At 42.1% G+C, this 8,678-nt stretch overlaps 1 long non-coding RNA gene and 1 pseudogene across 2 annotated transcripts; one reads left to right on the top strand and one right to left on the bottom strand.

Annotated features, from left to right (window-relative positions):
• Nucleotides 1-1,873: 1,873 nt before the first annotated feature.
• On the bottom strand, nucleotides 1,874-2,263 carry LOC308594473 (NADH dehydrogenase [ubiquinone] 1 beta subcomplex subunit 4 pseudogene; annotated as a pseudogene). The gene has a single exon. The product of its transcript is annotated as an NADH dehydrogenase [ubiquinone] 1 beta subcomplex subunit 4 pseudogene (transcript).
• Nucleotides 2,264-4,590: 2,327 nt separating this feature from the next.
• Nucleotides 4,591-8,346, top strand: LOC308594785. The gene is made up of 3 exons (XR_014011608.1): nucleotides 4,591-5,275; nucleotides 7,793-7,903; nucleotides 7,982-8,346. It is a non-coding gene; the product is annotated as an uncharacterized lncRNA (long non-coding RNA).
• Nucleotides 8,347-8,678: the final 332 nt, after the last annotated feature.

Below are 8,678 nucleotides of genomic sequence, written 5' to 3'. Positions count from 1 at the left end.
ATACATAACCACTGGAGTTTCCCTTCTTTTCTCCTGGTTTTGTTACAAATTGGAATTAGTGTCTATCTGGTGTAGGGTTTCATGTTTTAAAGAGGATTGAATCTTTCAGTTAAATCCCCCTCACTTTTTTAAAAAAATTCTGCTGATCTTGGAAAATCCCATTCTCTCAGTCTACAGAATATGCCTAGAACTGGATTAGAGGAACAGTTTAGGAAATATCCACCAGGGATTCTGGTATCAGGCCTCCTATAGAAGTACACAAACACATGCACATAACTTTGTAGCAAGTATTTTTCAAAAGCAACCAGTCTGGAACAGAGTGACAGCGAAATTGTCTCTTTCAATAGCAGTATTTCTAAACATTGTAGATCAGGACTGGGCTGAAAGTAGACTGGGATCTACTGGTTGATATCTGGCTTCCATTTGTTTGACAATATTGGAAGATTCTGTTTTCCCCTAAAAAAAAATAGGTTGCTGAAAAAGAAGGCTTGAGTGCAAAAGGACTTGTGAGCCTGGTTCTGGTACTGATAACAAATTCCTGTGCTGACCGTCTGCTCAGAGGTACACTGCTCATTACTTCTTTGTGTATTTCTGTATATGTATTCCATGGTTTTGTACCTGGTTCTGCCTGTGGATCTCAGGATTCTAGTTTCTTTTTACAAAAACTACTTGGTAGAACTGTCCAATTGCAACATCTTTTTAGGATGTGTTAGCACGGGATTGGGGAACTTTTTTGGCTTCACCCTGTAGGCCAACTTTGACAGGTAGGTGGGAAAACTCACCTTTCAAGTGCATTACATCATCATGACTCAACAGGATTGGCAGGTTGGTTGTCCCATCTGTGCAGGGCTCCCAAGTGACCAACAGCTGGCTGGTGGTTGCAATTTTTACTGTGACTGCCTGCAAACTTGTGCATTCCCTCATAGCCTTGGTTTGGCTAGTGGACTGCTCAATGCATTCTGAAATACTGAATACATTTACTTGAAGAATGGCCCATAGGTTTTAATGTAACTTACTGGAAATAAATCATGCTCAGGTTTGAAGCCCAGTGTCTCCTCCCTTTCTGAGGCATGTTGCTGGGGAAATTACTGTTTTGGTTGTCTGCATTCAGTCATCTCTGGGGCCTTGGGAAAATATTCCTTTTGTCTCTTGATCTCTCACGAACCTCAGAAAGAAGAGGTTTGATTCTTAAAAGACTAAACTGTGGATGTATAATTTAGCCCAGGATCCTATATATGCTTCTCTTGCAAGAGTCTGGAGTATTCTGTTTCTGGATGGGTGGCAGCTGCTGCAAAGAGGCTTTGTTTTAATAGCTACAATTTATATGCCAGTGACAATGGGGGCTTCCCCCCAGGTCCTAGCTGAAAGTGTGTGTGTGTGTGTGTGTGTGTGTGTGTGTGTAAATCCCCTTTCCAGTCTCACTGGGAGAATCAAGAGACAAGCCTTGCTTCTGCAGCACTGATAAGGATCACCAACCCCATGCCTGTAACTACTGTATTTTTTGCTCTATAAGACTCACTTTTTCCCTCCTAAAAAGTAAGGGGAAATGTGTGTGCGTCTTATGGAGCGAATGCAGGCTGTGCAGCTAACCCAGAAGCCAGAACAGCAAGAGGGATTGCTGCTTTCACTTGCTGTTCTGGCTTCTGAGATTCAGAATATTTTTTTCTTGTTTTCCTCCTCCCAAAACTAAATAACCTCCTCTTGTGGTCTGGTGCGCCTTATAGAGCGAAAAATACGGTATTTTTTTATTTTTTAAAAAAACTAATATATGCTATGTAACTAGTAAAAACCTAGTCCGTCCCGTTCTCCCAACTGAGCTTTATTTTGAAATAGGTTAGGGATGGAGTACCCTTCAGCAGCAGGTACAGGACACTTAATAGAACATAGGGAACGATCGCTCATACTTGCCTTCCTGTAAGAGCTTTTCTTTTCTATCCCTGTCTGCTTTGAAGAAAAAAATGGGCTCTAGTCTAAAAGCAGCTCCCAGTAGTGAAGTTTTGGGGGTGACACGGAAATTAGGATAGGCATTGTACATTCTGGCATAAACCCAATGAGTGACAGCAGGGTCATCGATGCTGGTTTGCTGGGGATTGCTGAGCTCCAGCAGGTAGTGGCGCTTGAGGCGGGAGCGGATGGCCATGAGCTTGGCCTTGGTAGTGCGCTTCTCCAATGACACATCATAAGTGGTTGGGTGCAGCTGTGGTGGCAGCAGGAACAGGGGTGCGGGCTTGTACTTGAAGCTGGACGAAGGAGGCTCCGCCATCTTGTTGTTTTTTAAATGATATTTATTACTTTTTCAACATTTTCAACACAACACTACAAGCAAAAAAGAAAAGAGAAAAAACAATACAAATACAATACACAAACGCTACATGGACTAACAAAACAAAGCAAAAACCAACAAAAACAATTTAAAAACACCTCAAACATTTTCAATATCTTATATTTCATTCACTTATTTCCAGCGACCTCCTCACACCTCCCTTTAGGTATTCCACTTCTATTAACTGTTTCAGCAATTCCTTTCCATATTACTCTGTTTTCTATCCTATAATTATCTAAACACATTCTTGCCTTATTTTTCCTTTAATTTTCTATTAATCTATTTATACTTAATTCCTTATGACATTTCTACTAAAGCCATATAACTTCATTCCAACATTTTTCTAACATTCCTTAATTTTACAATATTTCTATAAATAGTCATTAAACTTTTTCCAATCTTCTTCCACCGACTCTTCTCCCTGGTCTCGGATCTTGCCAGTCATTTCCGCCAATTCCATATAGTCCATCAACTTCGTCTGCCATTGTCCAACACTTCAGTGTTTTCAAGAAGCAGCCATTCTCTCAACCAGCAAAAAGCAGATGGTTCACAACGAAATTTAAAGGTCTGGCAGGGCAGGTCCACCTCCTTCTTTGGCATTCATCTATATCTTAAATTTTACTCGAGGCTTCCTGCCCTGCCAAACAACTCTAAAAACATCCCTCTGCCACCTCCTGAAACAATCCATCCCATCCAAAGCTTGCAATGTTTGAAACAAAAGCAACATCCCCAGCAACACAGCAGCCCTCGTCCCCACCACAGTAACTCCGCCCAACAGTAACAACTTCTGATTTGTCCATATTTCCAAATCCCCCTTCTCTTCAATCCAACATCCTTCACAGTTATCCTTAAACAGATTCACATTTTTGGTGGTCATACTAACCCCCAAATACCTGTCACCTCCTGAAACTCTGTCAAGCTTTCCTTTTCCAGTTCAGATAGGGCTCTGGTCCTCAAATGCATCTGTTCTTCTTTAAGTTCAATCATAACGAATGTCAGCTTATGTTCATCAGGTTGTCTTTGTATGGATGGGACTCTCCTCTCCAGTTGTATTGCTTCAGATTCAGCAGCAAGGGTTTTTTCCCTGACTTCATCTGCAGTTTGCCGTATGAGTAGATTCCTGTGTCAGTTTCTGGGTGGTTTCTGAATTGGTATTCACCTTTTGTCCCAAGTTATTTAAACTTTCTATGATTAAGTCAATTTCAATATTTGCAGCATCCATTTTCACATTTATCACGTCTGTTTTCTTGTGAAGTTGTTCCAGCGAATTGTTTATTTTCAATAATGCAGCCACTAAGGCCTCTTCTGTCAACATCCCGTCTGTTTTTTCCTTTCCGTTTGCCATAACACTTAAGAGATTCAAGGTCAATTCCAAAGTATCACACTCTTTTATCTTGCAGCTGGAAATTCCCCTAGCCCAGCTCCTGTAAAGTAACCAATTTCAAAAGCTTCCACTAGGGGAAAACAGTTTCTATTTGTATCGGTCAGTATGTCCTCTTTTAAACACAGTTTCAATAATCTAAAGTTAGTTTCAATTTTCAGTTACTTTCCTCCTTTTTTTTGAAAACAACCGGAGACAGTAGAAACAATGTATTCTCTTGTTTAGCTACCTGTCAATGAACGTTCTAAACGCTGTCAATGGACGTTCCAAAAAACATCAATCCTGCTAGCAGCCCGTTTCCAGGGTCAGAGCGGCGGTATTTTAACTCTCTTAACTCTCTCCTATAGGCATATTCAGTCCACCACTCCCCCCCCTCTTCTCCTGTCTCCAAAAGGGGGTGGGTTAGTTCTTTAACGATGGAAATTTAGTCTTTTACAAAAGGCTTTCCAAGACTTTAGCTTGCAGCCTCCTTGCTTCGATGCCAGATTAAACGTTTAAAAATCCAATTCTTCCCAATTCAGCTCTACTCACGGGTAATTACTTTAGAGTCAAATTGTCCACAGGAAAAAGTCAGTGTTCTCCGACAACAGCTATGCGGCTTCGCTCCGTGGAAGAAGCAGACGATTTGAAGCACCGCGCCACTCACCCCACATTGCTCCGGATCCCCGAAACCTGGTTTCCCCACGAGTAGGGGAGGCGCAAAAGGTGCCCGCCGAATCCCACGTTCACAGGCTTCTCCTGCCTGTGATTTTTATGGGTCTCCGCCTTCGCCGTGGCAGTACAGACCCAAATTCCCACGGGGCAAATTCCTCCTGATCAGAGGAATTCAGCCATTGCCAGAGGCACCAACCCGGAAGTCCCCGAGGCTCCGCCATCTTGAGAGCGGCTGGGATGGAACCTAGTAAACATCTAGTTTGATCCTTATTTTGATTTGCCACACTGAATGAAAACTCTGCCCCCACCACCACCACTGAAGTCATTGGGAAAGCAAAGGAAAGAGTCATAAGGAAACATTTGTGGGTTTCATTTTCCAAGTGGAAAAGAAAAGATGAAATGTAAGAGTGACAATAAAAAAAAGTAAATAACTATTGGCTGCTTAGATTCCCAGATTTGTTTGCTGCCCCAGTCTCTTCCTGCAAGTTGGCTGTCAGCTGCTATTCATCTTTCCTACCTTCCAAATATGTTTTTTTTTACAGTGCTTTTCTAAATGTCGCCTTATGAAGTCACATTTTTGTTTGTAGAAGGAGTTGGTGGGTGACTTACGGCGAGTGCCACCATCAGCCGACTGCCTCTCCTAAGCAGCCCCTGTTGAAGCAAAGAAAGCTGCATGGGAACCATGCCCGACAGGACCGTGCACATTTGTGCTGTGGAGATGGATGGCAGCCTATAGATGTGTAATTGCTTGCCTTGCTCAAATGAAGATGAAAAAGACTCGCCTCTTCCAGTTGGTTATTGATCCTCAGAATTGCTGAAATGACGGCGACAAATGTTTCCCAGCGACAGCCTCTGATCAGCCCTGTGGTGATTTTCTTGGACCTCTGTGGCTCACTTCCTTTCAGAGTAAACAGCAGGTATGATCAATGTTTCTGCCATTCATTTCAAGCTGTCCCTGTGACTTATCACAAAGATGTTCCAATTAATGTAGGCTCTCCCAGCTGAATCTCTTAGCTTGGGCAATTTTGAAACCCTCTTCAAACTTTTCCCATTCTGTTCCCCCCACAACTAGCTCACATTCCTAATCTTCATGTGGTGCCTATTAAGAGAGCCTAAATATAGAATGTAAAATCTCTGTATATTTCAAGTTATCTGCAACCCACAAGGGGGGTAGAATTAAACAAGAGAGTAGTAGGCAACCGGCCAGCAATAACAGGGCTTTAACTAGCATATGAAGTATTTATAGAACACATAAGGAACAAAGGAAATGCAGTATTTCCACCAGGGACAGCTTCTCTCGAGGTTTCAGTACTTTTGTCCTGTCCTTTAGCCTTGTTTTGAACAAGTGTGCCAGCACTGGAGTTCAGGCAATTCATAGTTTCATTTATGAAAAAAAAAATAAAAACACAGGAACCAAAGTGAATTAAATTATCATATCAAAGCTGCAGGCGGTCCTGCTTGCTTGGGAGCATGGCCACTGAATTCAGTGGGGCTTATTTCCGAGTAAATGCATATAGGCTTGTGCTGTAAAAGTACCAAGATAATCTGACAGATGCTCATTCATAAATTGCTCAATGAACAATACGGAAGTTATTTAGCAGATTGGCTCATGAATGAAATCAAATGATCCTGAGGGAACATGCAAAACATTAAGAAGACAAAAAGCCCTGCAGGATCAGTCCAAAGACCCAGCTAGCCAAGCAGTCTCTTCTCACAGTGGCCAGACAGAGGTCTATGGGAAGCCCACAAAAACCGAGCATAAAAATCTCATTTTAATGCATGAGGGGTGTATATTTGTACACATGGCAACAAAACCAACAATAGGGAAACAACAGCCTGAGAAGGGATGGACATATTTTTGTCTGCTAATTGGACACGCATTTTCCATGGAAAGCAGATGCATGTCCCAACAGTGTGCATTTGTTTAAATAACTTATAATAATTCATTGCCTTTCAGCCATGCTTCCAAAGAGATTTAAACAGCAGAAATGCTTCTGGTTGATCTAAAGTTGCAGAAACCAACCATCCCCCCTGGTTTTTTTTTATCTATGTAGGGAGGGAGTAGCCAAAGAGAAAAAGAATATGGAACAGCTCTGAATCTATAAACACATTCATATGTCAAGCGCTGTGGGCCCGTGCTGGGATAAGGTGGCTTTCTCTAGCACCACCCTCAATGTCCACCTGCAGGGAAAAGCCTACATGTAGAGATCTGTATGTGAGCTACAACCCATGTGGAAAGCACACACACATATAGCGTTCTGGGTGCATAAACTTTCCCCTGCAGATGTTCATGCTTAACGATGGGGGCCAAGACCAAGGGACAGTGCACATAGGGATGGGAACAGCACTGTGACCCTGGACCCACCCCTGTCTATATATAAGAGTATAATAAGAGCCATATCTAGTCCAGCATCTCATGGGAAGCCCACAAACAGGACATGAACACAGTAGTTCTCATGATCCCCACAAACTGATACTCAGAGGGATACTGGATACTGGAGGCAATATACCCATCACACAAACTAAACTCAGAACATTCATAGTATGAAAAGTTAGAGGATTTGTTGGGAATCTGAAGTAAGATAGCAAAGTTTGCCCCCAGTTCCAGTCACCTACAGAGGCAGCTTAAGGTCCAAAATAGTTTACTGCTGTAGAAGATAAGGCTTCAGTAATACAGTTCTGGATGGCAGATATGTACATGCAAGTACTAAGTATTTCTGTTGCTCCAGCAGTTCAAGTTGTAATGGAGACTCTGACTCACTTCTCAAAACTGACCCCGACACAGAGAGGAGCAGACCCCAGACCAAATGAGCTGACATGCCTTAATCACTTACATAGACAGCACTGGGCCATTGTCATAGCAACTGGCTTGGCTGACCTTGCACTGGTTGGCTTATCTCATACATGGGGTGATTTGTATTCATGATGGAAATCAACCCCTTCCTCCATGTCCTACGGGGTCTGTACTTACTGTAAACAAAGCAGTATGACCACTTCAAAACTGTTACTAAGCACAAGTGATCTTGCAAGTGGGATCCTATTTAACTGCCATGCTAACACCATGAGCACACATCATGATGACGGCTCGATAAAAAAGATGTATGGAAGCACTCTGCAGGAGGGGGCAATGCACTGGAAGCACAAGAAGATTTACAAGGAGAAGCAAGAACAAAGATAACTCGCAACTTATGGATTCCAGTCCTTGCAAAGTTCCCATTTGGGTTCATATGCCAGTCATCCAATGCGTATCGGAACAAAGCTCTCTTCCTTTTTCATTTTGGTACCCTTTGGGGATGAAATGGGAAATTGTGCGTGGAATGATAAGTAACTCTCTGCACATTCCATATTGGCTGAGCTTCCCAAGTTAAATAAAAATGTTAAAAACCTCTTTCTTTCTGATTTCACAGTTGCTTAGCTTTACCATTTATTTCTAGGTATTAAAATCTGTGCCTGTTCCTTTGGCTCCGCTGGACTGAGGAAACAATGGGACCAAAAGGCAATACTTAAAGACTACTGAGCGTGTAGAGGAAACCCAAACGACACAGGTCAGTAGCTTTTAGCTGAGGATCTTTCTGTACTCCGAACCTCGTACAAATCAATAAAAGATTCTCGTTTCCTTCTAGCTGTTCCATGAAGAAGAGAAGAGAAGAGAAGAGAAGGTTGTACTCTATACATTGCTACTTCTAATAGGTAACTGACCTCTATTGTTAACTTTGAAAGCTATAAAATAAAGGGACCCTTAGAGATTCTTCAGAGACTAAACATAGACTTTTAGAGCTGGAAGGGACCTGAAAGTGGGGTGGGGGGTGATGCCCCCAACGATTTCTACTGTGTGCAGATGTGCCCATGGCCCCCAAAATGATAGTGACCCTTGCCCTACAGCATGCATTATTATTATCTACTTTATTTATTTTAATTATTTCTATGCCATCTTTCATGTAAACATCACAAGGCGGTTTACAAAAATACATTAAAATGTCATTAAACCTTACAGAACAAATAAAAGAGCGAACAACATTGTACATTCCTGATTATTTGGGCTCATGGTAGTATTGGGCGGTTACACACAATCTCAATTTTAATACTGTTTGTACCCACTGAAGTTTTGGGGTTAGACATGCTGTTTCCTTTCCCATTGGGGCATGTCCCATAATGTCCGGCTGGAATCCTGCAACTTTTTGCAAATATTCCAGTTCATTGTTTGTCCCACTTTGGTTGTGTTGTAGCCCAAATAATAATGGGGGTGCCTTGCCAAACAACTATTAAAGCGGAATGGTGTGTGGATGGTCCAGTCAAAATACATCATTAATGTACTGTATG

The sequence above is a fragment of the Podarcis bocagei genome, assembly GCF_964188305.1.
Source record: "Podarcis bocagei genome assembly, chromosome: 9".
NCBI lineage: Eukaryota > Metazoa > Chordata > Lepidosauria > Squamata > Lacertidae > Podarcis > Podarcis bocagei.
This window is presented reverse-complemented; position numbering and strand designations above follow the sequence as displayed.